General features: G+C 43.7%; 1 long non-coding RNA gene across 1 annotated transcript; it reads left to right on the forward strand.

The window, feature by feature from the left end:
- Positions 1–17,271: 17,271 nt before the first annotated feature.
- LOC145865659 (uncharacterized) lies at positions 17,272–20,372 on the forward strand. The gene is made up of 3 exons (XR_014383057.1): positions 17,272–17,356; positions 18,481–18,612; positions 18,796–20,372. It is a non-coding gene; the product is annotated as an uncharacterized LOC145865659 (long non-coding RNA).
- Positions 20,373–22,338: the final 1,966 nt, after the last annotated feature.

Below are 22,338 nucleotides of genomic sequence, written 5' to 3' on the forward strand. Positions count from 1 at the left end.
CACCGGTAATTTGAGGGTGCTTTATATGCGCTACAGTCAATTATGATTGCATTTCTACTTACATTAAATATACAATTATTAATATACGCATACTGTATGATAGCTAGCAAATTAATTAGCTAAATAACGTTAGGATGCCTAGCCGGAAGAACGAAAATGAAGTAGTGAAGAACGAAAATGTTTTATAGCTACAATTTCCCAAATCTAACCATCATTACTTTTACGAGACGTGTTTGCATTTGTAGCACCATTTCTAACTTATTTACATTCGTCTTTACTTGCACTTGTATGTTGACTCCATATATTGACGTTGAGGTTTTAGTTTTTGGCGGACTTTTCTTAGCGGATGTTCAATCGTCGCGAATTGAATTATGATGAGTTTCAGGCTCCGAAGTATTAACATAATAGTAAACTCGACTAAAAACGAGCCCTGGGGGGCTTACGTTGCAAACTTCCCTTGCTTGGCTAATAATTTGGACGGCCCTTAATGGTGACTGGGATATCCCCAAGGGCATACGGCGAGGGTAAGTGGACGAGGGTGTGTCTTTTAAGTGTTTGGACCGCAAAAATTCTGTTTTTTTCTGTAACTCCATCACTGTCACACAGAGGCCATAAAGTGAATAGACCTTCTCACTGGATGGGCTCTGAGTGACACCTGGCGGTTCTAGCTTGTATGAACCCCCAACACATAAATAATCATAACATTTAAAACTATATAAATATATACAACAATAACTCATAAATATCAAAAAGAAGTAACAAAGACAAATGGAATCAAATTGTAGTATAAAAATACAAATAAGAGAATCAAATTATCCTATTGCTAACAGAAAACACAGATAAAACTAAATTGCACACAAATAGAGTAACACACATAGAGGAAAGAACCTGATTATTACACTATTGCACTTAAAAAAAACACACACTAAATTGCACAACTGCCATCTAAACCCTAAACCTTTCTTGCCTTCCTTGATGCAAAGTCATCAATTCCATCATCATAAGAAATCTGCCTAGCAAGACTGATGACAGCAAGGCCACTAAGGCGTTCCTGTGACATGGTGGACCTTAGGAAGGATTTGATGAGCTTCAGCTCTGAAAAGCTCCTCTGCTTCAGCTACGGGTCACTGGAAGAGTAAGACAAATTCTGAGAGCAGTCCACAAATTTGGATACATTTCTGAGAGCTCCCTTTCGTGTATACATTTCAGCAGCTCAAGCAGGGTCATGGTTTTTGATGGCAAGTCAGGCAAGTTCTTCAGTTCCTGTGCAAGCTCTCTGCCATCCAAGTCTGAGAGTTCTTCATAGTGCAGTGTCATACTAAGGGCCTCACATTGTTCTGTCAACTCCTCATTTGAGAGACTTTGGAAGGTTGACAGCACTCAACTTCTCTCTCACATTTTCCAATGTGGAAAATATTTCCTGAAGGGCTGAGGTTGCAGCATCAACAATGACATTGAAAAATGTCTCCTCCAGCTTCTTCAGGGCATCACTCAAAGGCTCATCAAATTATTTGTATGAAAAGTGCCGCTTTGTGGACCTCAGCCTTTTTTGTTGTAGAACGGCCTCTATATTTATACCCTCACAAATATCCTTGACTGACATTTCTGCAGTCATAAAGTCTGTTGCCCTGTAGTTGCTGAGACCTCTCTGTCTTTCTGAGAAGACTAACTGCAACATCCACATGCATACTGGGAGACTGCATCAGCTTGCTCACATGTTGGATCTGGCTCAAGATGTCATACCACACCACTGTACAGATGCTGAAGCGGTATGATCCCACCTCTGACAAGGACTGGGCCTCAGTCTTTATCACAGGGTCTTTGGTTTGATCCCTCAACTCAATCAGTGCCTCTCTCACTGCTGCTGCCTGCTACCTCAGTGGCTCGACACTCTTATCTTTACTCTCCCACCCTGTCTCAGTCCACATCTTCAAAGGGATGTCCATGTGTTTTTTCAGGATGGCCCATCGCTGTGTGGAGGCTGAGAACAAGGTATATAGTTTGTGTAAGATGTCAAAGTAAAGTGTGGCATCGACAGAACTTTTAGCAGTATCAGCCACAACCAGGTTCAATGTGTGAGCCCCACATGACACAAATAGAGCTCTTGGATTCATTTCCAGGAGTCTGGCTTGGACACCTTTGTTTTTGCCTCTCATGTTGGCCCCATTATCATAAGATTGTCCTTTGAATTTTTACCTCCTCTAATCTTTTGAGAATCAGGGATGCCAAATGTTGACCTGTGGACTCTGCCTCCTAAACCCCCATAAAATGTTCCTTTGTGGGGCTCCTCCTACAGTGACACAATTTTAATCACAACTGACAACTGTTCAGTGTGGCTGACATTTGAGGTGCAATCTAGAATGATAGAGAATAATTTTTGCCAGCTTGATGTCACTCACTATTATTGAAATGACCTTGCTGCTCAACAAATCAATGAGTTCATTCTGTATTTGGTGGCCAAGGTAGCTGGTGGTGTGACTCCCTTTTTGGACACGGTTAAGGTGCTCTTTTATGACTGATCAGATTGTGCCATCAGTTCAAACTCTGAGGATATTTCCATTTGATGGAGAGGACAGTGTTTATGTGTGTCCCCTTAGTGCCAGATTTCTAATTGCCGGAGACTGCACATTAGCAGTCAGACGTGTCAACACCTCTCTCCATCTTATCCTCTCAGCCTCCATAAGTGCCATCTCATGCTTGTCAATTGTTTCCCCTTTTTTGATCCTCATTGCCAGTTCTTTCATTGTTTTCATGCAGTTTTGGTGTTCTGGACTGCTGTCGTGTGAAGTCAGCAAAGAAATTGCATGTTTCCAGTCTGTCAGTCCTGAGTTTTCTAAATACATTTTCTTCTTAGAAGAGAATTTGCAGCAGAAGAGGCTGTTTGTTGTTTCTTTCAGAATACACCAACCAACTTCTAGGGATTTTTTTTCATCACTCACCAAGGTCTTCCTGAAATACTGGTGGTGGCAACTTCTTCCATCACTCTCATTTCTTGGGAAACAAAGTTAGGTGGTACCTCACTTGGTCCTCTGTGAACTAGTTGTGTCCGAATTCTGTCAGTCAGAACTGAATGCCAGTGAGCAGGGTCTGTAGACAGTGGTTCATCCTCAGCAGCAGGGTCTGTAGACAGTGGTTCATCCTCAGCAGCAGGATTTGGTGGGGATGCTGTTACAGGCATTTCTAATGGAGAGCACATGGGCATTAGTTTAAATGTTATTCACAGCATTTATAGCGGTGGAACATCAAAAAGTTTATTTGTCACGTGCGCCGAATACAACAGGTGTAGACCTTACAGTGAAATGCTTACTTACAGGCTCTAACTAATAGTGCAAAAAAGGTATTAGGTGAACAATAGGTAAGTAAAGAAATAAAACAACAGTAAAAAGACAGGCTATATATAGTAGCGAGGCTACATACAGACACCAGTTAGTCAGGCTGATTGAGGTAGTATGTACATGTAGATATGGTTAAAGTGACTATGCATATATGATGAACAGAGGGTAGCAGTAGCGTAAAAGAGGGGTTGGCGGGTGGTGGGTGGTGGGACACAATGCAGATAGCCCGGTTAGCCAATGTGCGGGAGCACTGGTTGGTCGGCCCAATTGAGGTAGTATGTACATGAATGTATAGTTAAAGTGACTATGCATATAAGATAAACAGAGAGTAGCAGCAGCATAAAAAGGGGTTGGGAGGGAGGGAGGGGGGCACACAATGCAAATAGTCCGGGTAGCCATTTGATTACCTGTTCAGGAGTCTTATGGCTTGGGGGTAAAAACTGTTGAGAAGCCTTTTTGTCCTAGACTTGGCACTCCGGTACCGCTTGCCATGCGGTAGTAGAGAGAACAGTCTATGACTGGGGTGGCTGGGGTCTTTGACAATTTTTAGGGCCTTTCTCTGACACCGCCTGGTGTAGAGGTCCTGGATGGCAGGCAGCTTAGCCCCAGTGATGTACTGGGCCGTACGCACTACCCTCTGTAGTGCCTTGCGGTCAGAGGCCGAGCAATTGCCGTACCAGGCAGTGATGCAACAAGTCAGGATTGTCGTGTCTTTGGCTATGCCGGATTAAGTGATATGACATGCTATTCTATAAAATCATCTCTCTGTAATTAATATTACCTGGTTAAGCTAATCAGATAAATGAAATTAACTAGAAAGTCGGGGCACCATGAAATAATGTTTATAGAGCTGTTATCTTCCGAATAATCTCTTAAAGACCTAGTAATCTTTTACATCAGTAGAAGTCAATATTTAATCGTCACTTTATTCAGTCTCATCTGAAAGTTGTAAATTCTTGGTTATCTTCACGAACCCTGGCTAACAAGTTAAATCAGCAATACAAAATTTGGTTTAATTAATTATTTACTAAATAATCACACAGAATTACATCTACACAGAATGTATCATACATTGATTACAAATTATGTCATAAAGGAAAACGTCCCTAGCTGACGGAACAGATATGACGGCTGGTTACACAAAGAAAGGGAGTTGGGTTTTGAATGAAAGAGCGGGAAGACAGAGACACAAAATCTTTTTGTTCCTCAATCGGTCCGTAGGCAGCTATGCTATCGTAAATACAATATCTTATGCATTCTAAATAACCGACTATTTGAAAAAGGAAAATGCAATAAATATTTACTCTGAGCTGCGCTTCGGTAGATTGGTCGTAGATAGAAGGCCGGGTTGTCCAGCATGTATCTCTGTCCTCTGAAGAATGTCTCTGGTAGTAAACTGGATATGTTGTAGTATCGTTGTGTGTGTTAGACTGGGCACGTCGTCCGTCCTTTCCTAGCCCACGTTTACAGCGGCTGCTGCTAACTCAACGGCTAGGAGGTATCACTTCTGGGGTGAATAGGAGTTCAAAGTTCATACCAAGTTGCCATACTTTTAAGCTCGTGCTATATTCTGGCTGGTATAGTCGAAATTCATCCTTTCGACATGTCGATCGTCACCTTCACATTGAACAAGATGCTAATTTCGTTATTATTTGAGCCCTTTTAACGTAGGACCGTCGTCCTCACGTCTTCGTAACAGGAAGTTACATTTTCGTAAAGGGGCTTAGATAGGGTTGGTAGAGAGGGCCGTGTTTCATAGTTTACAACCAATGTCTGTTCACATGGGCGGGGCCACTGAGTTGCGCATAGTTCACTCATGAAAACCAATTCTCTTATTTAGAAGCTAAAATTACATTTAATCTTTTCACAAATAGTTTAATATTTAAACATTTAAATTGCACAACAATTCCATGTGAATCTGATAACTAGAATGTGTAGACTTTCCAAGATACAGTTTATCGTCCTATCATCAGTAATAATGTCTCAGACGCCAACTGATCTGACATCATATTCATTAAGTACCAACGCATATTTTCAACTGGTTAGATTACCGAAATAGGGTTGCGTTTCCCACCTTTTGATGTTCCCAGACTATGTTAACAAAGGGATTTTCAATAGTCACATTGGTAGAGTAGGGAGAGGAAAAAGGGGAAAGGTATTTATGGGGGTCATAAACCTCCCCCAACAGGCCAATGTCATGACAGGATGCTCTCGATGTTGCAGCTGTAGAACCTTTTTGGGATTTCAGGACCCTTGCCAAATCTTTTTAGTTTCCTGAGGGGGAATAGGCTTTGGCGTGCCCTCTTCACGACTGTCTTGGTGTGTTTGGACCATTCTAGTTTGTTATTGATGTGGACACCAAGGAACTTGAAGCTCTCAACCTGCTCTACTACAGCCCCGTCGATGAGAATGGGGGCGTGCTCGGTTCTCCTTTTCCTGTAGTCCACAATCATCTCCTTACTCTTGGTTACGTTGAGGGATAGGTTGTTATTCTGGCACCACCCGGCCAGGTCTCTGACCTCCTCCCTATAGGCTGTCTCGTCGTTGTTGGTGATCAGGCCTACCACTGTTGTGTCGTCTGCAAACTTAATGATGGTGTTGGAGTCGTGCCAGGCCATGCAGTCGTGGGTGAACAGGGAGTACAGGAGGGGACTGAGCACACACCCCTGGGGAGCTCCAGTGTTGAGGATCAGCGTGGCAGATGTGTTGCTACCTACCCTCACCATCTGGGGGCGGCCTGTCAGGAAGTCCAGGATCCAGTTGCAGAGGAAGGTGTTTAGTCCCAGGATCATTAGCTTAGTGATGAGCTTTGAGGGTACTATGGTGTTGAACGCTGAGCTGTAGTCAATGAATAGCGTTCTCACAAGTGTTCCTTTTGTCCAGGTGGGAAAGGGCAGTGTGGAGTGCAATAGATTGCATCATCTGTGGATCTGTTTGGGCGGTATGCAAATTGGAGTGGGTCTAGGGTTTCTGGGATAATGGTGTTGTGAGCCATTACCAACCTTTCAAAGCACTTCATGGCTACGGACGTGAGTGCTACGGGTCTGTAGTCATTTAGGCAGGTTGCCTTTGTGTTCTTGGGCACAGGGACTATGGTGGTCTGCTTGAAACATGTTGGTATTACAGACTCAATCAGGGACATGTTGAAAATGTCCGTGAAGACACCTGCCAGTTGGTCAGCACATGCCCGGAGCACACGTCCTGGTAATCCGTCTGGCCCCACAGCCTTGTGTATGTTGACCTGTTTAAAGGTCTTACTCACGTCGGCTACGGAGAGCGTGATCACACAGTCGTCCGGGAACAGCTGATGCTCTCATCCATGCCCCAGTGTTGCTTGCCTCGAAGCGAGCATAGAAGTGATTTAGCTCGTCCGGTAGGCTCGTGTCACTGGGAAGCTCGCGGCTGTGCATCCCTTTGTAGTCTGTAATAGTTTGCAAGCCCTGCCACATAAGACGAGCATCGGAGCCTGTGTAGTATGATTCAATCTTAGCCCTGTATTGACGCTTTGCCTGTTTGATGGTTCGTCGCAGGGCATAGCAGGATTTCTTGTAAGCTTCCGGGTTAGAGTCCTGCACCTTGAAAGCGGCAGCTCTACCCTTTAGCTCAGTGCAAATGTTGCCTGTAATCCATGGCTTCTGGTTGGGGTATGTACGTACAGTCACAGTGGGGACGACGTCCTCGATGCACTTATTGATAAAGCCAGTGACTGATGTGGCGTACTCCTCAGTGCCATTGGAGGTATCCCGGAACATATTCCAGTCTGTGCTAGCAAAACAGTCCTGTAGCTTAGCATCTGCTTCATCTGACAACGTTTTTATTGATCTAGTCACTGGTGCTTCCTGCTTTAGTTTTTGCTTGTAAGCAGGAATCAGGAGGATGGAATTATGGTCAGATTTGCCAAATGGAGTCTGCAAATCATTACAGACTACAAAGGGAAGCACAGCCGAGAGCTGCCCAGTGACACGAGCCTACCAGACCAGCTAAACTACCTCTATGCTCGCTTCAAGGCAAATAACACTGAAACATGCATGAGATCACCAGCTGTACCAGAAGACTGTGTGATCACGCTCTCTGCAGCCGTTGTGATTAAGACCTTTAGACAGGACAACATTCACATGGCCGCAGGGCCAGACGGATTACCAGGACATGTACTGCAAGCATGCGCTGACCAACTAGCAAGTGTCTTCACTGACATTTTCAACCTCTCCCTGTCCGAGTCTGTAATACCAACATGTTTTAAGCAGACCACCATAGTGCCTGTGCCCAAGAACACCATGGTAACCTACCTAAATGACTACCGACCCGTAGCACTCACGTCTGTAGCCATTAAGTGCTTTGAAAGGCTGGTCATGGCTCATATCAACACCATCATCCTAGAAACCCTAGACCCACTCCAATTTGCATACCGCCCCAACAGATCCACAGATGATGCAGTCGATATTGCACTCCACACTGCCCTTTCCCACCTGGACAAAAGGAACACCTATGTGAGAATGCTATTTATTAACTACAGCTCAGCGTTCAACACCATAGTGCCCACGAAGCTCATCAATAAGCTAAGGACCCTGGGACTAAACACCTCCCTCTGCAACTGGATCCTGGACTTCCTGACGGGCCGCCCCCAGATGGTAAGGGTAGGTAACAACACATCTGCCACGCTGATCCTCAACACAGAGGCCCCTCAGCGGTGCGTGCTCATCCCCCTCCTGTACTCCCTGTTCACTCATGACTGCACGGCCAAGCACAACTCCAACACCATCATTAAATTTGCCCGATGACACAACAGAGTAGCCTAGTGGTTAGAGCGTTGGGCTAGTAACCGAAAGGTTGCAAGTTCGAATCCCCAAGCTGACAAGGTACAAATCTGTCATTCTGCCCCTGAACAAGTCAGTTAACCCACTGTTCCTAGGCCGTCATTGAAAATAAGAATTTGTTCTTAACTGACTTGCCTAGTTAAATAAAAGTAAAATAAAATAAAAACAGTGATAGGCCTGATCACCGATAACAACGAGACAGCCTATAGGAGGAGGTCAGAGAACTGGCTGATGCCAGGACAACAACCTCTCCCACAATGTGATCAAGGCAAAAGAGATTGTGGACTTCAGGAAAAAGAGGCCCGAGCACACCCCATTCTCATAGATGGGGCTGCAGTGGAGCAGGTTGAGAGCTTCAAGTTCCTTGGTGTCCACATCACCAACATACTAACATGGTCCAAGCACACCATGACAGTTGTGAAGCGGGCACGACAAAACCTATTCCCCCTCAGGAGACTGAAAAGATTTGGCATGGGTCCTCAGATCCTCAAAAGGTTCTACAGCTGCACCATCGAGAGCATCCTGACTGGTTGCATCACTGCCTCGTATGGCAACTGCTCAGCCTCCAACCGCAAGGCACTACAGAGGGTAGTGCAAAATTTGAAATTGTGTTTTTTACATTGGATAAATGCAGAGACACATGGCTACAAAATGGTATATCATACACTGCATTTTTGGAACATTGGGAAACTAATTCTGCTTTGAAAGTTGATACACTTTTGAGAAAATGGCCTTTGCATGTTTTGGTATCTACTGGAAAGCTCTCCTTTGTCTACACCAATTCAGCATTGTTCACACCATCTTAAGCCAGCCCCAGCCATCTCTTTAAGAACAGTGAATAGTGTAGTAAAGATTAAGACTAAAAGTAGTAACCTACAATAAGGAAAAATTCAAGGTAAATAGAAAGTGTCCAATAAATGATTTTATAAATATTAGATGACGCTTACCCAGACGCACTTGTCTAAATTGAAGGGTCATGTGAAAGAAATGCTATAACCCCCAGCCACGTCTAGCTAAGTGGATGGCTCTCTATAGAAGGTGTAAATGGTACAGCCACGTCTAGCTAAGTGGATGGCTCTCTATAGAAGGTGTAAATGGTATGGCCAAATGGTTACTTGCATAGTAGCAATATCAGAAATGGTGTTAAAATAAAGAAAATAATATACAATATGTACAAGAACAATATCAATAACGATATCAGTGATAGATTAGGTAGTTATATGTATACAATAAGGGGTAAAGTGGGTGAGCAGCAGGATAAAAAAATAGTAGCAAATCAAACTTTATTTGCCACATGCACCAAATACAACAAGTGTAGACTTCACAGTGAAATACTTACTTATAAGCCCTTAACCAAAAGTGCAGTTCAAGAAGATTAAAATATTTACCAAGTAGGCTAAAATAAAAAGTAACACAATAACGAGGCTATATACAGGGGGCACCGGTACTGAGTCAGTGTGCAGGGGTACAGGCTAGTTGAGGTAATCTGTATAGGTGGGGGCGAAGTGACTATGCATAGGTAACTAACAAACGAACAGTGTGTAGCAGCAGTGTACAGGGGGGTATCAATGTAAATTGTCAGGTGGCGATTTTTATGAATTGTACTGCTTGCCGTGCGGTAGCAGAGAAAACATTGTATAACTTGGGTGACTGGAGTCCCTGACAATTTTATTGGCTTTCCTCTGACACCGCCTATTATATAGGTCCTGGATGGCAGGAAGCTTGGCCCCAGTGATGTACTGGGCCGTTCACACTACCCTCTGTAGCGCCTTATGGTCAGATGCTGAGCAGTTGTCATACCAGGCGGTGATGCAACCGGTCAGGATGCTCTTGATGGTGCAGCTGTAGAACCTTTTGAGGATCTGGGGACCCATGCCAAATCTTTTCAGTCTCCTGAGGGGGAAAAGGTTTTGCCGTGCCCTCTTTACGACTGTCTTGGTATGTTTGGACCATGATAGTTTGTTGGTGACACCAAGGAACTTAACTCTCGACTCGCTCCACTACAGCCCCGTCGATGTTGATGGGGGCCTGTTTGGCCCGCCTTTTCCTGTAGTCCATGATCAGCTCCTTTGTCTTTTTCACATTGAGGGAGAGGTTGTTGTCCTGGCACAACACTGACAGTTCTCTGACCTCCTCCCTTTAGGCCGTCTCATCATTCTCGGTGATCAGGCCTACCACTGTTGTGTAGTCAGCAAACTTAATGATGGTGTTGGAGTCGTGTTTGACCTCGCAGTCATGGGTGAACAGGGAGTACAGGAGGGGACTAAGTACACAACCCTGTGGTTCCCCAGTGTTAAGGATCAGCTTGGCAGACGTGTTGTTGCCTACTCTTGCCACCTGGGGGCAGCCCGTCAGGAAGTTCAGGATCCAGTTGTAGAGGGAGGTGTTTAGTCACAGAGTCCTTAGCTTAGTGATGAGCTTCGTGGGCACTATGTTGTTGAACACTGAGCTGTAGTCAATGAACAGCATTCTCACATAGGTGTTCCTTTTGTCCAGGTGAGAAAGGGCAGTGTGGAGTGCGATTGAGATTGCGTCATCTGTGGATCTGTTGGGACGTTATGCAAATTGGAGTGGGACGAGGCTGTCTGGGAGGATGCTGATGATGTGAGCCATGACCAGCCTTTCAAAGCACTTCATGGCTACCGACGTGAGTGCAACAGAGCGGTAATCATTTAGGCAGGTTACCTTCGCTTCCTTGGGCACAGGCACTATGGTGGTCTGCTTGAAACATGTAGGTATTACAGATTCGGTCAGGGAGAGGTTGAAAATGTCAGTGAAGACACTTGGGAGTTGGTCAGCGCATGCTTTGAATACATGTCCTGGTAATCCGTCTGGTCCAGCAGCTTTGTGAATTTTGACCTGTTTTAAAGATTTTGTTCACATCGGCTACCGAGAGTGTTATCACACAGTCATCCAGAACAGCTGGTGCTCTCGTGCATGCTTCAGCATTACTTGCCTCGACGCGAGCATAAAATCATCTAGCTCGTTTAGTAAGCTCGCGTCACTGGGCAGCTCGCATCTGGGTTTCCCTTTGTAGTCCGTAATAGTTTTCAAGCCCTGCCACATCTGACGAGCGTCAGAGCCGGTGTAGTAGGATTCAATCTTAATCCTGTGTTGACGTTTTGCTTGTTGGATTTTTCATCTGAGGGCATAGCGGGATTTCTTATAAGCGTCTGGATTAGTCTCCCGCTCCTTGAAAGCGGCAGCTCTAGCCTTTAGCTCGATGCGGATGTTGCCTGAAATCCATGGCTTCTGGTTGGGATATGTACGTACAGTCACTGTGGGGACGACGTGTCATCGATGCACTTATTGATGAAGCCGATGACTGTGGTGGTGTATTCCTCAATTCCATTGGATGAATCCCGGAACATATTTCAGTCTGTGCTAGCAAAAGTCTTATTGAATGAGTCACTGGTAACTTCCTGCTTTAGTTTTTGCTTGTAAGCAGGAATAGAATTATGGTCAGATTTGCCAAATGGAGGGCGGGGAGAGCTTTGTCTGCATCTCTGTGTGTGGAGTAAAGGTGGTCTAGGATTTTTTTTCCCCCTGGTTGTACATGTGACATGCTGGTATAAATTTTGTAAAACTGATTTAAATTTGCCTGCATTAAAGTCCCTGGCCACTAAGAGCACCGCTTCTGGGTGAGCATTTTCTTCTTTGCTTATGGCCTTATAGAGTTGGTTGAGAGCTTCGCTTTGTGGTGGTAAATAGACAGCTACGAATAATACAGATGAGAACTCTCTTGGTAGATGGTGTGGTCGACCGCTTATCTTAAGGTACTCTACCTCAGGTGAGCAATACCTCGAGGCTTCTTTAATATTAGACATCGCGCACCAGCTGTTATTGACAAAAAGACACACCCCCCACCCCTCGTCTTACCAGAGGTAGTGTCTCTGTTCTTCCGATACATGGAAAATCCCGCCAACTCTATATTGTCTGTTTCTTCGTTCAGCCACATCTCGGTGAAACATAAGATGTTACAGTTTTTAATGTCCCGTTGGTATGATAATCTCAATAGTAGGTCATACATTTTTTTCCAACGATTGCACGTTAGCAAGAAGACTGGAAGGCATTGGGAGTTTGCTCGCTTGCCTCCGGATTCTCAGAAGGATCCCCAATCTGCGTCCCCTTTTTCGGCATCTTTTCTTCACGCAAAAGGCGTGGATCTGGGCCTGTTCCAGTGAAAGCAGGATATCCTTCTCGTCGGAGTCGTTAAAGGAAAAAGTTTCTTCCAGTCCGCGGTGAGTAATCGCTTTTCTGATGTCCAGAAGTTATTTTCGGTCATAATGTTGCTGCTACTGTCTCTTATGTACACAATAAGTAAAACAAATAACTTACAAAAAGTTTAATTTTTTTTTTATAATTGCACAATTGGATGGGAGAATGTAAAACGTCAGCCATGTTCTTCGGCACTATCAACAGCAACGTATGGCGTGTGTTAGGAGAGAGTCATGTGAATAGAGGAATTGCAGATAGTGCTGATGACTGGTCCGTCCAAATCACGCATGAACAAGTGAATCTATATTCGGAGAGCCAGTTTCTGCCCTGCCCTTGACTTTGGTGCTGGGCATGTTATGTCCTTAGCCTCTTCGTCGCAAAACTCCCTGATCTTCTCTAAAATATACGTTTGTCTAGCTGTGTCCAGTCCAGGTGTTGCTTGTACAGACAGACCATCTATGGGAGGAAGGATGTCAGTGTTGCCCAGCAGCTAAAACTTGGTCCCGACTGAGTCCAAACGCTCCTTGTGACAAAAACACCAGGCTCCAGAGCATCAACGCTGTAAAACAGGAAATAACAAAAAAAATTGAGAAGACATTACAACCTTGCACAACATCAATTCACCTCCCAAGTTTAGATAAGAATAACCTCATACAATTCAATGAAAATTATATTCACCTGAAGTGCTGGTACTGCTTGATCTGTGGCAGCGGCCTGAAATACAGAGTCAGGTGTTGTTGCCAGCCATAGCTTTCCACCAGCACCATCCTTCAGTCCAACCAGCTGTGGGATGTTGACCCCTGTCACAGTGCTGTTCTTCACAACACCAGCAATCTCAGTGTTCACTCTGGTCTTTCTGAAGTGCTGCTTGATGAGGCCGAAGCACCAGTCAGGGGCAAAGTTGGTGCGGTCTGTGATCAGCAAGTGACGGTCCAGACTGTGGTGGAGCCTCTGGAAAATACAGAAATAATGTGAGATCAATAAAAGTAGTCCCAATCATGTTGGAGGTCAATAAATAATCAAAACGTGTTGTTTATGCTTTACATACCAAGTGTTGTCATCGATTCCTTGTAGAGACGCCACACCGCTGTTTTTGTCGCATGGGATGGCAGCAGCTTTCCACAAGTGTTTGTGCCCTGGTAATACTATTGCATTGTCCTCTGCGTAGTTGTTGATGAAGTTCACAACTCGCTGCAAGTCCTCATGCTTCAGGTGTAACCTGTGCTTGCTTGGGCCAGCTCTCTTTTTGATGGGAGTCATTAGACCGTTCTCCTTGTATGACTGGTGGAGGTCAGGTGAATTTTACTGATACAAATATTTTAGCATTATTATACAATAGATAGCCGTAATCACCGTCAGACACACCTGGCTAACTTGATGGGTCATGTAATCATTTGGCGAAGCGGAGTTTTTTGCTTAGATATGCTAGCTAAACAACCATAATCCCAATCCATAGAGTACTAGCAATACAAACCGATTGTCATAGCTAGCTAAAGTTAACCAAATAGGTTCAATGTTAGCGAGCTAACATTAGGTTATAACTAGCAATGCGAAATGGCATTCTGAGATACACACACACACAGATCATACACAATGTTAGCTAGCAAACCAGCCATCTAACGTCAGCTAGCTAGCTAACAGTAAGCTTTAACTTGCAATGAAAACAACTTTCTGACAAAATTAGAAACGTATAATATCTGAAACTGTACCTAGACTCTTACCCGTATATATGGATGAATGCTTCATGGCAGACTGCAACCACTTTCATTAAATAAGATGTCCTGTGTCATTTCCGTTTTTGTTTGTATAGCTTTCTTGGCCTGTTGTGTCAAGTCACTCTGGTTCACACTGACCATGTGCAATGCCATAACAATCATCATATCTTTCTCCCTCTCTGTCACGGATGCAATGGTTGCCCTTAGTTTGAAGATGTAATCCGGAGACAGGTGTTTTATACAACAGCCTTCTGTGTTCTCTTTTCGACTCCCTCTGCATTTGCAATCAAACGTCAGAATTATATTAATCTCCTTATCATACTCTGCTTCTACCAGACATTCCACGGATTTCAAAACTTGGTCAACTTCTTCCGCGACAACAACTCTGTTTGATGTTTCTTCCACATCACTGTCATCAGAAGACTCCTACAATGTCTTCAATTAAATATTTTTTTACCTAAATCAGGGATTTCCTCATTGTCTGATTCGTTTTCAGAGTAAGACAGAAGATGCTACACCTCGGACCAATCTGAAACTCATCTCTCGGCATGTCCAGCCCACTCATTATCCCAGCCAATCATGGCTAGCGGGAAGGTTCCTGTCTTGTTATGTGGCTAAACCAACTAGGCTCGTAATTTAACAAATGTATTCGTATTTACAGATAGCATACAAGTTCGTTAATAAGGCACATGAAAGGTAAAATGTTCCAGAAGGCATTCTGCCAAAACATAACGTTCAAATGGCTCTCCTGTGAAGTCGTGTCTTGCGACATGGGCCTAGTTTTCTGAAACGGGTCACATTTGACTTCCAGGCGTGTTTGTGTGTGTTGAGGTTCTTCTTCATTATGAATCAGCGTGATTGTTGTGATGTTTCACTCTCCACAGTCCTACCACTCCCTCACCCACACATGTGCGCACACACAGCCATGGGGACACGTGCACACACGTAAAGCACACATACGCACCCAACAACACTTGCTGTGCTGGCAAGAAGGCAGTGTGAAGAACATGATTTATCATTGGAAAAACTGTGAGAATGATAGTGCTCTAAATTAGTTAAACATTTGCAATATTCACCTTTCTTCAAAGCTGATGAAATACCAGAGTTAATGATTTAGCCTGTGTTGGTTTAGTCTGCGTATTATAGTTTTGCCAATAACAGTAACTACTTATGTTAGAGGTTTTCTTTTTTCACTCTTGCTCTTGTTTCGACAATTGTTAGTGTATTCCAAATGACTTATTCCACAGTTGAATTCTTCAAACATTCTCTGCCCAGGACCCACAAATTCCCTCCCTTTCTGCCAGCTCAGCAACTGCAAAGACCCACACCTCTGCATGTCCTCCCTTTGCTTCCCTCAGTGACATTTCTGGCAGCAAAACATGCTGTCACATGCTGGGACTGAATTAATCCGCGCTACACTGAGTTAGCCTCTCTTTCTCTGCGGTATCAGTTATTCCCTCCGGCTAAATGAGCGGTCTCATGGAGGTTGGATGTGGAGCTGGTGTTGGATGTGGAGCTGGTGTTGGGGCTGGAGGCTGGTGTTGGATGTGGAGCTGGTGTTGGGGCTGGAGGCTGGTGTTGGTGCTGGATCTGTAGGCTGGTGATACATCACCTCAGTCGGTCTCCATTTAATCATATTCCGCCTGCTGTCCTGTTATTTGGAATGCTATCTGGTTATTTAGACCTTTTCATTGCCTTGTCCTGTGATGTTAGACTGACAGTTGTAGCCTATTACAGGACTTTTATACGAGTCCAATCGCTGGACCCCATTGAGTTATTTTTTTAGGTTTAACCTCATCCCTTTAATTCAAATAGCCTGTTCAGTCGGTCAGCTCAGTTAGCTTCTATCAATGATCTGACTATGCCCTCTTTGAAACACTCATCTTAAACTGTCATGCCATTGAGTCAATGGGTGAAACTTCCTTCCCTAACATCAATCACATGAATAGTTAACAGCAGGTATGATTAGTCTCAGCCTCAGGCATTAATGATATAGAGATATAGAGTGGGTTTTCAGGCTCAGTGACCTGCACACTGACCAGTGGTTACACAACTCCTACACTGCATCAACATTAGATATTCACATTGACACAGTATAGCCATGACAGGCCGTGAGCAGCCTCGGAGGGAAATATATTTCCATCCCTGATACCAGTAAACCATGGAGTTGGACCTTCTCAGATAGGCTTAGTGCATACTTGGAAATACATTGGCATTGTAGATGACTGATAATGGTGTTTTTATGTGGTTATGATGAATTGAAGTGCATCCAGTGATACAGTCTCATACTCTTTATCTCGTTAGAGTTATATAGTTAAGGCTGCATTTGTCATATTAATGTTCAATATGTTGACTAATGAAAAGGTTGGGATGAAGTTAGATATGGAATGCTAATAAGTTCCTTTATACATGGCAGGATACTTATTGTGATTGTTTTGATAAATGTGTATTGCACTGTTGAAGAGAGCTTGTGTAGGCATTTCACTGTACCGTTTACCCCCTGTCCTGTAAATGTGACCAATAAACTTTTATTTGATTCGATGAGAAGGGGGAGTGTTGTTAGGCTCAGCATGACGCATGAGATTGATACTGTGGACTATAGAGAACTTTCTTATGCTTCACGTTCTGTTTAACACGCTCCCTGTAGCCATTTCTAAATGTCATTCAAGTTGGTTAAAAAGGGCAAGGCTGGCGTCCTCAATTTCTTTTTTTCCTTCCTTCTCAGGTAAATCTTTCTTCCTTCCTGCAATGTTTTTGGGGAAAAAAACATGGCAGGAAGATCAGCCATATTATTTTGAGGACATCCAGAAACAAGAATTCTCCCAACACGTAGGATTTAAAATGCCATTAATACTAGGGGTTGTGTTGTGGATTTGTGGCCTTGATTTCAGACAGATCGAGATGAGATGTCTCGTGTTGTAGGCTGTTGTGATTATATCATTATGTATAATATTATATTCATAGCCTGTCCCCTGAAACATGGTGTATGTGAAACTATCATGCTTGCTTTTGCTCCTGCTTTGTTTTCATGGGATGTGAACATGTTAGCTGTAATCTCTTTTTGGAAAGTCCCACAGGAAATCATTGTCAGAGTGCCATCAAACCAACCTTGTCCAGTTTAAATATGAAAGCTTTGACCCATTTTGTTTAATTTTCTCTCTGTAGCTTAATTATATGTTTATGTCTCTGCAGAGAAAGATGCCTTCTCCCTCTTCAGCTGGCACTTGGGTCCAAGAACAGGAAGCTGGCCCAGACTGCCCTCACAGGAATGCAGGTACAGTCCAGCAGCCATGCATGCAGTAACAATGACCTGTACAAAACAGCAGATGTGGTTGAACCAGGAAAAGGTCATTGCTTTGACTAGCCATGCATTTGTGAATGTACATTACATTCTATACTGAACAAAAATATAGATGCAACAATTTCAAAGATTTTACTGAGTTACAGTTCATATAATCAGTCAATTGAAATAAATTCATTAGGCCATGATCTATGGATTTCAAATGACAGGGAATACAGATATGCATCTGTTGGTCACAGATACCTTTAAAAGAAAATGTCCTCAAAATAGGCCTCATGATCTCGTCACAGTATCTCTGTGCATTTAAATTGCCATCAATAAAATGAAATTGTGTTCGTTGCCCATACTTATGCCTGCCCATACCCTTGCCCCATGGTGGCAGTGGGGTTATGTTCACAACATTGACATCAGTAAACCGCTCGCCCGCACAACGCCATACGGTTGTGAGGCCAGTCGGGCATACTGCCAAATTCTCTAAAACAACGTTGGAGGCAGCTTTTGGTAGAGAAATTAACATTCAGTTCTCTGGAAACAGCTCGGTTGGACATTCCTGCAGTCAGCATGCCTTTTGTACGCTCTCTCAAAACTTGAGACATCTGTGGCGTTGTGTGACAGAACTGCACATTTTTAATTGTCCCCAGCACAAAGTGCACCTGTGTAATGATCATGCTGTTTAATCAGCTTTTTGATATGCCACACCTGTCAGGTGGATGGATTATCTTGGCAAAGGAGAAATGCTCACTAACAGGTATGTAAAGAAATGTGTGCACAAAATTTGAGAGAAATTAGCTTTTTGTGCGTATGGAACATTTCTGGGATCTTTTATTTCAGCTCATGAAACATGTGACCAACATGTTGCGTTTATATTTTTGTTCAGTGTAAGAGGTTAATTACAAGCATTACTGCTGCAGACGCAACCCATTACCCTTCAGTGAGTCTTGATGTGAATTATTCTTTGTTGGCCTGGATTCTGATGTTCTACTTAGTATTATAATTTTTGGACTGTGTATTGAATTGTCCCACTCTCCCTGTGTCTGTCGCTCTCTTTCCTCCATTTTGTACTGTTCTCCATCCCACTCCTCCTGGTTTGACTGTAGAAGATGCTGTCAGAGGACAGGTTTGTGAGCGTGGAGACGGAGGCTATGGAGAGGCAGCTGTTGAGTCAGATGCTGGACGCAGTGAGGGTGACCCCCATGCTCCACGAGGACCTGCAGGTCGAGGTCATGAAGGTCCGTCCTTTCTGTACATAGGGATTATTAAAGCAGTCACTGTTATAGTAATTGACCCAGTCTAAACATTGATTAAAGAAGTATACTTTATAATCCAATGAAGAGTTTGACTGTTTTACCTCTGATGCCGATGTGTGAAGACTGCTGTTGTAGTGTATTGCACTAAGGGTCCCTACTCCCCAGGTAGTGAAATAAATCTGGGACCAGCCCCTGGCTTGTTGCCAGTCAGTTGTACTCATCCACATGGACGGGGCTGTAGTGGACCGGGTCAAGATCTCAAGTTCCTCGGTGTCCGAATCACTAAGGAATTAACATGGTCGACACGCACTAACACAGTCGTGAAGAGGGCACAACAATGCCTCTTCCCCCTCAGGAGGCTGAAAAGATTTGGCATGGACCCTCCAATCCTCAAAATGTTCTACAGCTGCGTCTTGACTGGCTGCATCACCACTTGGTACGGCAACTGCAAGGCATCTGTCCACAAGGCGCTACAGAGGGTGGTGAGTACGGCCCAGTACACCACTGGGGTCGAACTCCCTGCCATCCAGGACCTCTATACCAGGCGGTGTCAGAGGAAGGCCCTAAAAATTGTCAGACTCCAGCTACCCAAGTCATAGACTGTTCTCTCCAAATAGCTACCCGGACTATCTGCATTGACCCTTTTTGCACAAACTATTTTTGGCTCAATGCACCCACACTGGACTCTACCCACACACTCACACACACACAATTACCACACATACATTCACGCGCATCACATACGCTGCTGCTACTGTTTATTATCTATCCTGTTGCCTAGTCACTTTACCCCTACCTATATGTACATAGCTACCTCAATGACCTCGTACCCCTGCACATCGACTCACTACTAGCAGCCTGTTCAAATAAAGGTTACATAAAATAAAACATATATAGCCAAGCTATCATTGACTAGGTACTGGTACCCCACATGTATATAGCCAGGCTATCATTGACTCAGTACTGGTACCCCACATGTATATAGCAAAGCTATCATTGACTCAGTACTGGTACCCCACATGTATATAGCAAAGCTATCATTGACTCAGTACTGGTACCCCACATGTATATAGCCAGGCTATCATTGACTCAGTACTGGTACCCCACATGTATATAGCAAAGCTATCATTGACTCAGTACTGGTACCCCACATGTATATAGCCAGGCTATCATTGACTCAGTACTGGTACCCCACATGTATATAGCCAGGCTATCATTGACTCAGTACTGGTACCCCACATGTATATAGCCAGGCTATCATTGACTCAGTACTGGTACCCCACATGTATATAGCCAGGCTATCATTGACTCAGTACTGGTACCCCACATGTATATAGCCAGGCTATCATTGACTCAGTACTGGTACCCCACATGTATATAGCAAAGCTATCATTGACTCAGTACTGGTACCCCACATGTATATAGCCAGGCTATCATTGACTCAGTACTGGTACCCCACATGTATATAGCAAAGCTATCATTGACTCAGTACTGGTACCCCACATGTATATAGCCAGGCTATCATTGACTCAGTACTGGTACCCCACATGTATATAGCAAAGCTGTCATTGCTCACTGTGTATTTATTCCTCTTTCCTTTAAAAAAAAAGGTGTTGGTTTGTGTGTGTGTGTATATACTGTTGAAGTCAAAAGTTTACATACACTTAGGTTGGAGTCATTAAAACTTGTTTTTCAACCACTCCACAAATTTCTTGTTTACTAACTACAGTTTTGGCAAGTTGGTTAGGACATCTACTTTGTGCATGACACAAGTCATTTTTCCAACAGTTGTTTACAGACAGATTATTTCACTGTATCACAATTCCAGTGGGTCAGAAGTTTACATACACTAAGTTGACTGTGCCTTTAAACAGCTTTGAAAATTCCAGAAAAGGATGTCATGGCTTTAGAAGCTTCTGATAAGCTAATTGACATCATTTGAGTCAATTGGAGGTGTACCTGTGGATATATTTCAAGGCCTACCTTCAAACTCAGTGCCTCTTTGCTTGACATCATGGGAAAATCAAAAGAAATCAGCCAAGACCTCAGAAAAAAAAAGTCTGGTTCATCCTTGGGAGCAATTTCCAAACACCTGAAGGTACCACGTTCATTTTTACAAACAATAGTACGCAAGTATAAACGCCATGGGACCAGACAGCCGTCATACCGCTCAGGAAGGAGACGCATTATGTCTCCTAGAGATGAACGCACTTTGGTGCGAAAAGTGCAACTCAATCCCAGAACAACAGCAAAGGACCTTGTGAAGATGCTGGAGGAAACAGGTACAAAAATTATCCATATCCACAGTAAAACGAGTCCTATATCAACATAACCTGAACGCCGCTCAGCAAGGAAGAAGCCACTGCTCCAAAACCGCCATGAAACAGCCAGACTACGGTTTGCAACTGCACATGGGGACAAAGATCATACTTTTTGGAGAAATGTCCTCTGGTCTGATGAAACAAGAACTGAGGAAATGTAGGTTATATTGTTGGCCATAATGACCATCGTTATGTTAGGAGGAAAAAGGGGGATGCTTGCAAGCCGAAGAACACCATCCCAACCGTGAAGCACGGGGGTGGCAGCATCATGTGGGGGTGCTTTGCTGCAGGAGGGACTGGTGCACTTCATAAAATAGATGGCATCATGAGGAAAATTATGTGGATATATTGAAGCAACATCTCAAGACATCAGTCAGGAAGTTAAAGCTTGGTTGCAAATGGGTCTTCCAAATGGACAATGACCCCAAGCATACTTCAAAGGTTGTGGCAAAATGGCTTAAGGACAACAAAGTCAAGGTATTGGCGTGGCCATCACAAAGCCCTGATCTTAATCCTATAGACAATTTGTAGGCAGAACTGAAAAAGCATGTGAGAGCAAGGAGGCCTACAAACCTGACTCAGTTACACCAGCTGTCAGGAGGAATGGGCCAAAATTCACCCAACTTATTGTGGGAAGCTTGTGAAAGGCTACCCAAAATGTTTGACCCAAGTTAAACAATTTAAAGGCAATGCTACCAAATACTAATTGAGTGTATGTAAACTTCTGACCCACTGGGAATGTGATGAAATAAATACATCGTTCTCTCTACTATTATTCTGACATTTCACATTCTTAAAATAAAGTAGTATTCCTAACTGACGTAAGACAGGGGATTTGTACTAGGATTATATATCAGGAATTGTGAAAAACAACTATGTATATAGTATTCTGCATTGTTGGGAATGGCAGGTATGTAAGCATTTCACTGTTAGTCTACACCTGTTATTTACATGTGACAATTAAGATTTGAATTGATACAGTACATGCTGTCTCAGTTTGCCACAAATCACTGCATCGTACAGTACTGGGCATACCTTAGAATGGGGCATCCTGTAAACCATGCCACACAGCTAGACTTAACTGGACTTCAACAGGTTCAGTTGGGGGCTGTTTTGAACTGATGTAAATCATGTAGTTGTAGAAAATCTGAAGTTGGACAAAATGCGAGAACTGTGAAAGGTCGTCCTTGCCATGTACATGCCAATTCACAGTACTGTGTATATTTGTGGCAGATTGCTTTTGTGGCTTTCATGAGCATGCCATCTTTTGTACATGGTACTTTTTTAAACTGCAGATTGTCTTCCAGCCTACTTTACTAGTAGCTGTAAGTGGCTGTACCTTGCATGTATCTAGTCTCCAAGGAGTTATTACTGTAAGATCAATGGG

Source organism: Salmo salar, chromosome 28 (assembly GCF_965601325.2).
Source record: "Salmo salar chromosome 28, fSalSal1, whole genome shotgun sequence".
NCBI classification, from domain to species: domain Eukaryota; kingdom Metazoa; phylum Chordata; class Actinopteri; order Salmoniformes; family Salmonidae; genus Salmo; species Salmo salar.